We start from the raw sequence: 14,516 nt of genomic DNA, 5'->3' as shown, positions 1-14,516 counted from the left end.
TCTGTTTCAGCCTTCTTCATACACACCCTCTTCCAATTTTTTAAATGCTTTTTTTTTTTTTTTTTACATATAAAGGATGTGTCATTCAAAAAATAGATGGTACCTCCTGTCTTTTCCTGAATTTGACAGTTTGTTGTTTTCAGTGTGTGTGTGTGTGTGTGTGTGTGTGTGTATGTGTGTGTGTGTGTGTATACACATGTTTAGACATCTTTGTGAGGACACAAAATTGGCATGCTACTATACTTGTGGGGACTAAATGCCCGTTTATACTCACCAAACGATATAAAGAATGTTGCCTGGTCTCCGTTTCTGTGACATTCAGATGGTAGGGCCAGTCTTTAGCACAAACAACATGAAAGGATGGATCCATCCTATCTTGTATCAGCGATTCAGCCTGGTGCTGGTGTGTGGGGATATAATCTTGGCAAACTTTGGGCCCCTTGATACCATCTGAACACGTTTTGTGATCATAGTGTGCCCATCTTCTGCAGGATAGCACACCATGTCACAAAGCTCAAATCATCTTTCACATGACAGTGAGTTCACTGTATGGGCTCTACAGTCAGCTGATCTATGCATCACTGTGCGATGCTATGATGCCGACATGGACCTCAAGTCTTTCAGGAATGTGTCCAGCACCTTACTGAACCTCCACAGTGACGAATTAAGGCTGCTCTTAATTCTTCATGTTATTAAGCACTTGCCAGGTGTACCTAATAAAGTGACCAGGGATTGTACGTATCACAACAGGCATTAGAAATATAAAAGCTCGTGTCGGTAATGATGTATAGAGCAGTGCACTGGACATTAAATAAATCATAAATATTTTAGATGCACATTGGGAATCTAATAAGAATTCCCAGGTAAATACAGCATCGTTAGTTTTCTCATGTTCTCACTCTTTGTGTTACACACACGATGAATGGAAAATACATGCAATGGTTTCTCTTGGTGAGGAGCAGATGTGCCTACGGATATAAAAGATGCCATTTGGTGCTCTTCTCCGAGGCTGCTAACAAAGGGGAGGGAGGGGGAAGAATACATGTTTGTTTCCATGGCCCCACTGGGAATCAAACCCACAGCCAACTAGGCTTTTACACATGTGGGTTCAAGGGGAAAGACTGATGATAGAAATGTATTCTCTGTATATTTATCCAGAGGGCTTCTTTTGTCATACACTTATTTCTCTTTAAACTTCTTACAAAGATAGAAAGTGATGTTTAAAAAACTGCTGGCTCATTTTTGTGGCTACATTGTTTCAGTATGGTTGTTTTTTTTAGCAGATACAGCAGTATGTTTGGTGGTCATCCTTCAGCATCCTAAAATCATCGGCCTTCCCAGTGTGCACTCATTAAAACCCCTGTCCTTGAAATGCCTCACAAGATAACACAGAATGAAAAATGTTCTCCCCCCTTTCCCCTCCCCCATTTCTCCCTATACCCTTCTTTCAACACATAGGAAGAATACACCCAACAGTTACATGCCCTGAATTTGTATTGTTACTTTTTAGTTAATGTTAGTAACACTATACTCACCCATTAAGTTCAATTTATGTGAATGAAGATTTCAAGTAAATAAAAGGTCAAATAAGCATTTGATGTTACTGTTTAGGAAGGTTTCTCTGAAGATTCCTGCCTCAGACTTTTTCCCTTTTCTCTGTAATCTCTTTTTCCTCTCCTCATCTGGCCCCTTTTTCCTGGCCTCCTCCTCCCTCTGCAACAAAAACCCAAGCTCACGGTTGTCACTATACCTAAACCACTGGAAAAACAACATAGCCATATCGAGTAAATGTCAGCGTGCCCTGCAAGACAGAAAGAGAAGAAGTAGCTGTGCACATGCACTTAGCTGTCCTCCCTGGAGAGGATAAATATTATAGAGCTTTCTATCTGGTGATGATGCAGAAAGAGGACTGCAGTGAAATCCAACAAAGTGAAGCCTACAGTAAATCAGATAAATTTATAGGTAACCTGAGTGAATGAAAAGACAACAATACAAAATGTTCTTTTCAATTAACTTTAACCTTTAAATAACAAAATACTAATAGAATTGTTTTGGAAATGTAAAAAAAGAGATAAAATTAAGCCCAACCTTTCAATAGATACATCTTCTCTACTTTATACAGTACATTTTATACAGTACATTTTATTCCTCAACTCATCGTTATCTTAAAAAAAAAAAAAAAACAATTTGTGAGAAATAAAAATCATGAAAATGCTGTATTCTTTGAACATTTGGATACTTCTAATGAAGGATTTGTTTATAATATATTGCCAGGTTTATTCTGTTTTCAAAGAAGAACAAATGAGTCAAATGCATATGTTTACATTTATACTACAATAATTAAACAGTTGGGTTGCAAAGGTCATTCCTACTACAATCCTTCCAAGCTCTTGCATGACTGCTGAATATTAGTGCAAACTGATGGCTCGGGACAAAAGCCTTTTCTTTTTTCTCGACACCAAAGCGCGACCTTTCCTCTTAAACATCCCTAAAACACGGGCTCTCCCTTTACGGCCGCACTAAGAACATCACGCAGCGCTCCATTTTGTGATTAGTTTTCAGATGAGTGGCAGCTGATGGTGTGATCTCAGATGTTGTAAATGAGCTAGCCCCTTGTTTAATGTCCCTAAATCCCTGTACAGTTTTCACTCTAATCCCCCGTGTGGACTAAAGTCACTCGCCAGCATTTTCCTTCAGAACGTGTGAGAGCCACCTTTGAGGTTGGCTGCAGAGTCCCACCATGCTCTGTACTGACTGATATCGCAAGCCATGAAGCCAGCAGGCTCATGTGAATGTTTAGACAGAAACACCCCAGAAAGAACCAGGAGTACTAACATGGGGACCTTCACTGAGAAATATCTGTGGCCAGACTGATGTAATGACTATAAAGCAACAGAAGAGGCCTGCAGGTGAATCGTGTATCTGCAGAAAAGAGGTCCAATGTCTAACGTGTCAATAGTTTATCTTTTGATTGCATTTTTTACTTATTTTTTGCCCATTTGCAGCATTTAGACTGATCATGAAATCTGCAGGGTTTTTTTTTTAACTGAATTTCAACCAGATTTAATATCAGCCAATATTAGTTCTTTATAGACTTACTGATGTTAGCATTTAAAACAGACAACAATTTGCTTTATTTAGGTAAAGGAAAGAAATAATCTTCAAACATGAGCTCTGGTGTTCCATCAGAAGGCTCTCTGCACCGACACATGTTCGGAGCACCACAAACCAGCAGTCAGCCAGATTAAGTTCTCCACAACTGTGCTGCCACTGTATCTTATTAAGGCTCAGAAGTAACAACACATAACAAATGTTAGCGAGATCTGCTTACGTTTGTGTATTGGATTTTTAAATCACCACACATTAGTATCAGTCTGAAACCCCCCCACTTATATCAGCTAGGCTCTGATTTTAACTCACCTCTATCACCGCATTAGGTAGGGGAGAGCGGGGTAAGTTGTCACACGGGTAAGTTGTCACACTGTTCATAACTCCAACACTAGAGGCTCTATCTCAAAAATGAAATAGCCACTTTGTGTGACTTCTTCTTCTATAGTCAACCTCCTGTTCACATGTGGTCAAGACTGCTCTAATCTGAGGTGAGCACATCTTTTTTATTTTTTTGACCTAAAAGGAAAAATAAATCACTTTAAATTTTCTTCAGTACAACTTTGTTAGGTATAGATGTTACAGATTATTATTTTACACAAAATAGAGGAGACATTAACGTGTCTTTTGATACTTCAGCTGATGTGCTATGTTGAGCTAACCCTGACATTTAGCCAAAATTAGCATAAATGTCAGTTTGGGGCAAGTTGTCTCATTAACTTTGGGGCAAGTCGTCACATGTGACAACTTGCCCCAGTACAAATAAATGCTCCAAAAAATTGTGATATTGTAATTCATTTGTATTTGTAATAAGGTTTTTGAAGAAAGGAAGGAGAGGCAGGAATTAAGGAAGGAAGGAAGAAAGTAAGATGGTTCGAAATTATCAACGAAAGACAGAGCGTGGCAGAACACCACCTGACATTATGTTAAAGGCAGTCAGGCAGGTAAAGATGCAGAACAAATCAATCACAAGTACAGCAAAGGATTTTGACATAAATTACCGCACTGCAATTACTGACAGCGGACTACCGACTCCAGAGGACATCCAGCCATATCCAAAAGCTGGCCGCCGAAAACCATCCAGCAAAGGAAGAAAACGACGCAAATCAGCAATTCTAACCGACACGCCAGTGAAGCAGCAACTAGAAAAAGAAAAGAATAAGGCTGAATCTAGCAAAAAGCTGTTTCAAAAGAGAGGGACGCGAGGGGGGAAAACATCTGGACCTATGAAGAACAACGCAGCTAAAAGAAGAAAAATAATTCAAGAGTCATCATCAGATGATGAAGAGTGCTTCTGCCTTGTCTGTGTGGAGCCATTTTCAAACAGTCGTCCAAAAGAGACCTGGGTAAAATGCGTAAAATGCAACAAATGGGCCCATGATGCTTGCACCTCAGGCCAGGCAATTTATGTGTGCCAGAATTGTGACTATGAAGTTGAGTCTGATTAATCAGAAATAAGGCATCTGTTTTGTTCAGAGGATAAACATGTTAAGTAAAGCAAGTTATTTGCAGCATTCCATTCAGTTATGATGGATTTATGTGCAAGCCAGAGAACATTTGAGTTTAAAGTTCAAACTAAAGTTTTCTTTCTACTTAATGTTTTGATTAAAATGTGTATTGGATTGAAATAATTGTTTTTTTCCAAATTCTCTTGGCATAATTGTTCAAATTTCCAGTTTTGGTTTGAATTTAACAATTAAAATCAATAATCATAATTAAGTATTTGTGTTCATATTTTAAGATAATCTAGTGTGACAACTTACCTGCCGATGGGGCAAATTGTCACAAGTGCACATTCTCCTTTCAACAGTCTACAACTCCGTAATGAGATAAGATATGAAAATGTAATCAATACATCATATGTGCCCGAGACTTCCGTCTTTCATTTGGTGAAACATTTATTACGTTGTGATGTATGGTGCTCAGTAAAAGTTAGTCAGTGTGAAGAGTGTGACAACTTACCCCGCTCTCCCCTACTTTCATGCAATCCAAAAAATAGTGTTGCTGTTTCTGTTTCATATCTAGCTCGTTTATGACGTAGGCCAAGTTTCTTTCAAAGATGTTTGCTTTCTAAGTGCCTCCTTAGCTTGTGGCAGCATGCTAGCATTAGCCCTCCTGACATATGACCCACTTTGACTGAGGGCTGCTAACATCCACAGTCCAGCTAAAAGCTAAAAGACTTGTAACTTTATAGATACATTTTCTTCACATGGTGGATCATCCAACAAGCTTTCCCCTTTATTAACCTCTTGTTGTGTCTTTCTCTCATAATTCTTACCATTTGATGATGACTAAATGAAGCTGGTTGTGAAAATTATCCTGTATCCAAACTGTGTTAGGTTACCTGTGGTGGACGTTTAAAACCTCTTTAGTTGATGACGACTGCAGGAAAAAACCTGTAACTGTATATTTTTGTAGGGCGATAAAACAAACTGAAATACGGATTAAAGCCGGTGATTGGATTGGAAAAGTTGAACCACAACAAAAGTCCGCATCAGTCAAACTGCAGCCAAAATACATGACTGCTGTATCTGCGCGTGTGTATGTGCGCGCGCACGCACGCGTGCCCTCTATTCTCCTTGCCTTGTTCTTTGCCGAACCTCAACCACCTGGTGTCCTAAAATCAATCAAATCAAACACAAGGCTGCTCTGGTGTGTGTGTGTGTGTGTGTGTGTGTTATCACCTTTATTCTAATAATCAGACTCAGCTGTTCAGGAATCAGTCAGCCGTAGGCAGTCACACACACACACACACACACACTGCTGGCTATCTGTTTTATGCTCTGTTTTGACACACTGAACACAGCCTGCAGGAAAGTTTAAAAAAAAATGTGACCGCAAACTTTCATCTGCATTCATACTTGTGTAACACTAAATTCATTCTAATATTGGCAACAACAACAACAATAATAATAATAATAATAATAATAATAATATCAAACTTCTTTAACATCATTCTGGAAAAACAGTTAATGTCCATGAGATCTTAAGATATTGTGTGATGTGTCTTTGTTGAAGAACCAGGAAAATATGGAAATATATTTGGGGGACATGGTGGATTTTAACTCCCCAAAAAAGCTGAGGTGCCTACTGTGGAGTGTACATGCAAACATACACGTGTTACTACTTGTCCTAAGTCCACAGGCAGCAATCCTGTGCTTCACTTGAATGAGAATCAGAGTCATGTATGATAACGTGACCCGATTCTGTGCTGTCTGCAGGTGTGAATGTGAGCATGAATGGTCATCTGTCTGTTTATGTTAGCCCTGTGATGGACTGGCGACATGTCCAGGGTGTACCCCGCCTCTCATACAGCAACAGCTGAGTTAGGCTCCAGCCACCCCCTGACCATGAATTAGATGAGCGGTTAAGAATGATTTAATAAATGACTGACTGTGTCACAGAGTAGCAGAGCTTCACGGATAGTAACACCACTGTTTTCTGTCATTGTACATTCGTCTCCTTTTCCTTGTCCAACTTCAGGGAAAAATACCACTGTGGGCAGTAAGCTAGAAGGATCACCACCCCCCTTTCTTTGTCTGTATGAAGTATAAAATCAAAAAGCAGAACAAGCTCACAAGCAGGAGAGACAAAGAAAACAGCTTTATTATTACTTCTGACATCTGTTGTTTTTCTGCTGTAATACATTTTAGTGCTCAAATCAGATGCATCTTCATCAACTATTGATGTGGACTCCATCGACATCTCTCTACATCACTGCATATCAAATATTTTTGTCACCAGGTTTTTTTTAAAGCTGCTTTTGGTGCTTCTTTGACTATGATCCAACTCAGAATATGTTATGGTTTAATGGTTTTACTAACCACTATATTAAGAACACTTTAACTACCAGGAGTGTCGTGATAACATCAGATGCTACTGGACAAACAGAAGACACATTTAAACTACTACAGCTTCAAAATAGTTCTGAAAATAATGAAAATCAAATCAGAACAAGTGCCGATGTTGCCTGGTGAAGTTAGCATGTCACAAGTCCATATAATTACGCACAGTCATGTCCCAGCAGGTGCAGGGGGGGGGGGGGGGGGGGGAGTCAGATGAACCTGGTGGATCCTGAATAGTTGATGCTGATCAGGGCTGGTGAGCTTCAAAATGAAAGTGCTGAGTAATACTGCTGATGATCTTTCATTCAGCCACATAAATACAAAACACCTCCAAATGTTTTATTCTGAGAAGGCGACGACAGAAGCGAGTCCACCATAGTGTTTCACACTGCATTCAGCGCACATGCAGACATCTATTAATCTGACCGCACTGGTAATTCAGCAAATATAATTTCAGTAGTTTAAAAAAAAACTGTTAAAAACAACAAACTTGGACCAGAAAGTTTTGATAAATAAAATCAAAAACACAGATTCAGAACGGGGATCTTGCTCTGATGTTTATGTTGAACTCTCGGGGTTACAGAGTTCGTAGGAGGCAGCTGTGCCAACACCGAAAGATCAAACCTTTAAACAGCAGCGTCCTCTCTGAACTCTCCATGGTGTTGGAAGAAAGAGCATGAATTGCATCTGTGGCCGTGTGTTCTCTTTGACATCTTCCATATATTGTTAAAGCCCAGTAGATGCAGTGGAAAACCGCACAAATAAAACCAAACACTGTCATATTTACGTATGGAACCTGATAATATGAAAGAAGTTATACAAAATAAAACACTCGCGTTTGGTAAGTTTTTACTGCTTAAATAATTTGTTACAGAGTGACATGTCCTATTTTATTTTGTAAATATTTTTATATTAAAATATATTATTTCATTCCAATGTCAAGATCTGCCTGTTTCACAGTAAACTAAATTATCTCAGTAAGTCACCTTGAACTTGGCAACCTGTGATGATAATACTGAAACAAATGAAATTAGCGCTGGTAAAGACAGGACAGCAAAAATGGGAACTTTGCCCAGAGATATCTTCTCATCTCTCACTTTTAGGAGAGAATCTAGATCATATGAAGCTTTTCTGTTTTTCTCCAGGTGGACCTGAACCCTATATCACTGTGGTTTATAGGACAGCATCTAAAAGGAAATGTTCTACATCCAGGGTGGCCATCTCTGTTTCTCCCCAGGTGGTTTGAGTGTGTTTACGTGACTGCGTTTCAGCTCAGTCGTGACTCTTTTAGCTGTTCTCTTTACTTTGAGGTTTTATCATCCAGACTTGTATCTGTCAGTCTTATTGACATGGGTATGAGAGATTGTGTCTCAGTTTTTCCTGTACATTTAAACAAGCTTTTGAACGTTAACCCTTAATCGGTTCTTTTAAGACATGCCTGTCACATTTCAGTTGATTTCTTTTGCTTAATCAATAGCCTAGAATCCACAGCTATCCATTAGGGCTGTTTGAGTAGAGCAGAAATGAAAACCACAATTAATTCGGTCAATATTGAGATTATGATCTTTTAATACAACTGCTCGTAGAATTCATTTCTTGGGAGTAAATTTTCTTGAACTTTCATCCAAAGATAAAAAAAGAAAGATTTTGAATTAAACCCTCCACAGCCTGGTAGTCGGTAAATTTAGAGAGTACCAAAAGCAAAGTAAGAACCAAGCACAATAATCATATAATCATATAATCTCAGAGATTTTGTTTTGATAATCACTGGAAGCCAAAATTGTAACTGAAGCTTAAAATCTGACTAAATGCACAGGCATATTATCCCATTAAAACAAAAACATAAGCCGAATATCTGCACAGAACTGCACTCTTTTTGACAAAAAAACTCTAAATGGATTTATTCTGCTCACTTCCAACTCTATTTTCTTTCTTTCTTTTTTGTCTTTTTTTTTTGCTTTTAAAGTAGCACTGCGTGGTTCGCAGTTTTCTTGCGCTAAGCCTCGATGCATCCACCGCTGTCTGAAACATGCAGTTTTAGCTCTCCTCCCTTTAAGATGACTTTCTTCTGACTGGCTTAAAAAGCAGGTGGGAGGGGCTTCTGTGCCACAGCCAGACTCGTTTGCCTGAGATGACCATATTTGGAATATCTGCACTCACTGACCATATTAGAGACAAGATTTGTATTTTTTTATTTTTACAAATGTTGGAACCTGAGTTTTTGGCTTACAGAAACTACTTGAAAATGTGTTCAAGTTTATTATAAACTTCCATTATTGTAACAATATACAGCCATGGTAAAGAGACAGCATAACTCTTTTATGTTCTAGGGTTTTACATATCAAGATACAAATAAAAATAATCTCACAAAGTCAACCATGACTTAGTTTGTCACTGTTGCAGTTATTGTTACACATAAAAAACAAGTTGTTTGAAGTTTACTTTAAACAATGTATTATTGGTCAGAGTTATCATTCATAAGTTTCCTGTTGCTTTGTTATTCAGGGATCATCTAATAGTGTAATTACTACTGCATGTCTACATCCATACATGTGTGAGATTGCAGAAATGTCAGTCGTTACATCTTCTCCTCTAAACCACTCAGTGTTATTATGGCCTTCTCTCACTAGCTATGCTGCTGAAGTGAGCCACCACAATAAATCACAGTTTCACCAGCGACATAATGTAAACACCCCCACGCCCCTCGCCCCGCCTCCCTGCTCTCTCCTTTTATTATCCTTCACACTTTTGCAGCTGTCCTCTCTCTATTCCCACCACTCCCTGTGTCCTAACCTCTCATCCTCTTTGTCTGGCTTCCACAACTTGTGTTTTAGCAATTAGTATCTGACACTGATGCCTCTAAACTAACTAAAGAATGACCATAGTCTAAATGCTAACCACCCGGTGTCCTTGAAACATACACTTAACCCTGAAATGCTGCATTGAAGCAGTTCCGTCATCAATGGTAATGTACAGCATGCAGTGACCACAGAATGATGGTAACGTGAACGAGTGCTAATATAAACTGTGTGACTGTGGAGCTGAAAGAAGAGCTGATGGATCCCATGAGCTTCTCTGGGTCGAATGTTTATCCCATCATTACTAGTCTGTAAATTATATACAAGTTTAATTAAGTCTACTTCCAGTTTCAGTCACGTATTCCAAAACCAGGACAAGAGTTTAAATGTCATTGTACTTTTTAAACTTTACCACTTAGTTGAGTCTTGAGTGTAATTTTACAGCCATCTGTAAAACTCGGTGGAGGCACTGATCTTTAACATTACTGAAGCAGTGTGAGATCAGCTTGACAGAAAACAGAACAAAAGTCCTTCCAGAAGCCAGGAGAACTATTTCTAAAGACAACATAAAGAACTGACAAGAAAGCTGACAACTTATTTCCCATTTTCCTTGGAAGACATAAAGAAATAAGGGATGGCTCTAGCACCTACTGCCCACCACTGTTCTCTTTTATACCATTATACTTTTTTTACTATCTTTTTTCCCATCTTTCCCAATGCATGTGTAACAGGGGCACCAACCAGTCATATAATATGTACCCACAATGCAGTTTAACAAAGCCAGTTTTACCCAGCTAGCTGCCTGTGACTCCTCTGATCATATAAAATAGGATGATAGCTCATGATGTTCTCCTCCATTCTGATGTTGATAAAAAAAAAGAAATGTCTATAGTGTTCTTGTTCATCTACTGCAAATATGTGGCTCATTGTGATTTTAACAGTTTTGGAAGGGGGGATTAAGTTATATCAGGCATTTGCTACACACATATATAGTGGAACAAATTAAAACTGCAATATTAATTTACATGGGTACATTTTCCACAGAGCATGTCGACAGAAACTTCATAAACTTCCCACTAAAACACTACCTCAGATCTTGCGTATGGATCAATACGGCTCCCGTGCAATGATGAATTCTCCAGTCAGCAATTTCTTCTCTTTATATTACTCCACCAGTGATCCAAGAATAGCTTAAAGTACCTCACGGATGCAGGACTGTCCATCTCTTTTGATATAGAAGTTAAATTTAGAGATAGAGAGAATGAGGGAGAGACAAATATATAACCAGACGAGGTGAGAAGACAATAAACTAGAAAGATGAAAATGAAGTGTGATATTGTGGAATATAGATGTTAGAGAGATAAAGGAAGGAAAATATGGAAAAAGAAGTGAAATAGAAAGACAGTGGGAAAATAAAGAAACTGATCTGAGACAGATATAGGGGCATATCACCAGAAAGATGAGTCGAGTAAGAAAGAGAGACAGCTGCCAGTGTTAATCAGTCAGCGGCAGCAGCTCTGTGTCTCTAAGGCTTAATCTGGACCAGACCCTCAGTGCACCCTCTCCCCTCTTTTCTTTAGTCTTCATCAATATCGTCACATACACATCATTTGGGGACATTAATCACAGCCTCTCCTAGCTCGCTGATATCCCATCTGCCTATTGACAATTGTGAGGAGAACGCTCGGTTACTAAAACGTCTAAAGATTGATTAAGTGATTAAGTGTCAGACTTTGGAGGGTTCGAGAAAAGTTCAAGACGCCACATTATTCTCCATTAAAACATAACTTTGTCAAAAAACGCCAAAGTTAAAGCGTTTTTACAGTTTTACAAGCATTATTTTATCAGTATGAAAGAACATCCCATCAACCACTGCCAATAAAATCAATTTTCTGTGTGATCACAGCCATCAAATCAACAGGAAGCAAGATGTGAGCATGTTCATGTTGAACATGAACATGTGAACAGAGTGAACTCAATTCTACCAATTGTAGTAGCTAAATCGCACTAATTCAGCTGTCTGTACAGGAGCAACAATGATGGCTCGTTTAAGATCAGATTAGATTTAAATGCCTATTGTAAACACTACTGTCTTTTAATACCATTACAATAACCCTGAAATTAAATAATAGCACTCACCTGTGCTTTAAAGATTAAGAATTTCTTGTCCTTTATCTCCACGTTGGTAGAATTGTTGAGTCATTGTCTTATATTTCTGTTTGTATGTTCTTGTTTTTACTATTGATCTAACTCAGTTTACTTGTTTCATGCAAAGACTGTATTTAAAAGATGATGCCACCCATTCATTAGTGAAGTCGAAAGCTACGACTTGAGGATTTGTTGGTGTTTCTACGTGCGAAGGGTGAATCATGACGCTCCTTTCTGAAACCTAGAATAGCCAAAATTGACAAAATGGACTTCGTCTTTTACTTATTATAACCTGAAATGAGCGACTGAGCCCATAACCCTATGGCAAAAATGTTTACAGAGGTCACGTTTAAGGTAAGTTTTTTTTCGTTTTCCTTTTTCTGTAAACCTGGAAGTTTTTTTGCAGCCACAGGAATCAAGAGGAACGCAGGAACTTTCACATTTGGCTTCACTTTTCAGACCCGGAAGCTACGTCCATCTTTTATGCTCTCTGAGTGTTAAAGTGCTGGTGGAAAACTGGGACATGTGAGCTTTCAGAGCATTCATGTGTTGTTTCAAACAGGAAAAATGTTTGCTGCCTCGTGACTATAACAGATACATAGCAGTTATAGAGTCAGTGCAATAGCTTGTAAATGTTAATTTAAAGTTTATAGCTACAGCTACATTTGGACATTTTTCTGCTGGAAAACCGCCAGTGAGTGCACGGTTGCAAATGATAGAATGCTGACACTCAGCCTTATTTCCCCTTGTAATTTCATATTTTCTGTACAATTTTCATCCTTTTGCTGCAGTCAGGTTTCTGTTATTGATCTGTGTACAAACTCAAATGTGTAGCAATAATGTTCTACAGCTCTTACATTAACATTTAACAGTGAACCGAACATTGAATATTTAATCCAATCTAACTTTACGTTTGACTGTCATTCTGACCCAAACATGACCCCAGGTTTAATCCCAAACTTTATCCACACTGATATTACCTGACAAAATATATGGAATCTGGATCATTCTTTGAGGGAGTGATGCTGTCTCTCCTTTTCTCCTTCACACTCACTCACACACACACGCACACACAAGATCCTTCACTGTGACGTCACACAGTACGCACTTTACACACTGCACTGAGTCACTTTGAGTCACTTCACCTCAGCACAGTGAACCTGCATCTGTAAGCAAGGGCAGCAACCACACCCAAATTCTGAGTCGACAAGAACACGCCTCTTAAAACAGTGACCTTGTGGTCTGATAAACAGCAGAGAGCTTCAGTATCCTAAAGATGCTGTTGATCATCCAGAGAAGACAGGGACAACAAGAAGAGTAATTCTATCTAGCTGAGAAACACCATAAATGTATACAATATTCACACTGCTGTGCAAAGATTTTAGACATGGTGTTCAAATATGATTCCATCGTGCAATACAAACGTAGAAGCAAGCTTGCTCTGCAGCAAACAAAGTCCTCAAAACATGCAGCCAAGCACAAAAAGAACAAGTTGTGCTCCCAGTCGCTGATCCCAGCCCTGAAGTCTGAAGTCTAGGGTTACGGGAATAGACACAGGAACCACGATAAGTCCTCTTGGATGATTGGAACAATCCCCCAACAAGTCCCCGAAGAAACCTGAACAACCTGTGCCATTTTAAAGGTAAAGTGTTTTTAAATATTTAAAATACATGAAGTAATCTTGCTTACCACCACATGTTTTGTTCACTTTGAAATGGGATCTAGCTGGGTTCAAACTGTTAAACTTTTGTATTACATGAGTGACTCAAGACAAACTGAAATACCACAAAATGCAATGGATTCAGGTTATAGAAACCTGCTGAGCACCACATGTGGTATGAAAAGGTTCACAGTACTGTGTGCAACATAAACCCACTGAGAGACACTGGAGTAAGGGGCTCAAATGGGTCCAAAAAAGTCACAAAACTTACAGTAAGTACCGTTAGCAGTTTGGTATTAATGATTAAATGAATTCAGATAACCGCATACCTCTGTTCACTTCTTCCCTCTTCTTTTATTCATGTTGTTCCAGTACAGTCACAAAGTAGAGATAACCAACTAACTCCCACCTGCATGCAAACTTCAGATCAAGACAGAAAGGACAAACAATGGCCCGTGACATGTCTCCGTGCACAACAGGGGTTGTAGTCACTTTTTTTGCAGCAGTGATCAAACAGACATTAGACAGGCTGCACTGCATCTCCTACTTGTGTTGCTGAAGCAGTGTATGCTGCTTCAGGCCTTGTCAAACTAAAGCATGAATTGAGTCAATCTACAACCACCCCTTCCAAGACAGCAAAATCCCTCCAGGATTTGGGAAGAAAGGTGCAGAAAAGCGAGAGTAATGTAAAGTCACATAAGGAGACCACAGGCACATTTTAACTTCCTACTAAAATACTGCATAGAGCATTACTGTCGATATTTATTCTTGTGAAGTTCTGCTGCAGTGTGCATACGGGTACAGTGTGCAGTCTGTAGCTAGAAACCAAATAAATGATCTCTAATTTAAAGTAAAGGTTACACAGAAGCTAAAACATGCAACCGCGTACCATAGCCCACAAAAAAACTAGGCCGCTTTCTGTTTCTCAGCTCATTTCTCCTTTTAAATTAGACAATC

General features: G+C 38.9%; 1 protein-coding gene across 1 annotated transcript in view; it reads right to left on the bottom strand.

Annotated features, from left to right (window-relative positions):
- Nucleotides 1–14,516, bottom strand: part of sptbn4b (spectrin, beta, non-erythrocytic 4b) — a 113,969-nt gene that overhangs the window by 98,889 nt on the left and 564 nt on the right. The window lies entirely within an intron of this gene.

This window comes from Rhamphochromis longiceps, linkage group LG14 (assembly GCF_057381845.1).
Source record: "Rhamphochromis longiceps isolate RC_006_pf linkage group LG14, R_longiceps_female_GT1.1, whole genome shotgun sequence".
In the NCBI taxonomy this organism is placed as follows: domain Eukaryota; kingdom Metazoa; phylum Chordata; class Actinopteri; order Cichliformes; family Cichlidae; genus Rhamphochromis; species Rhamphochromis longiceps.
This window is presented reverse-complemented; position numbering and strand designations above follow the sequence as displayed.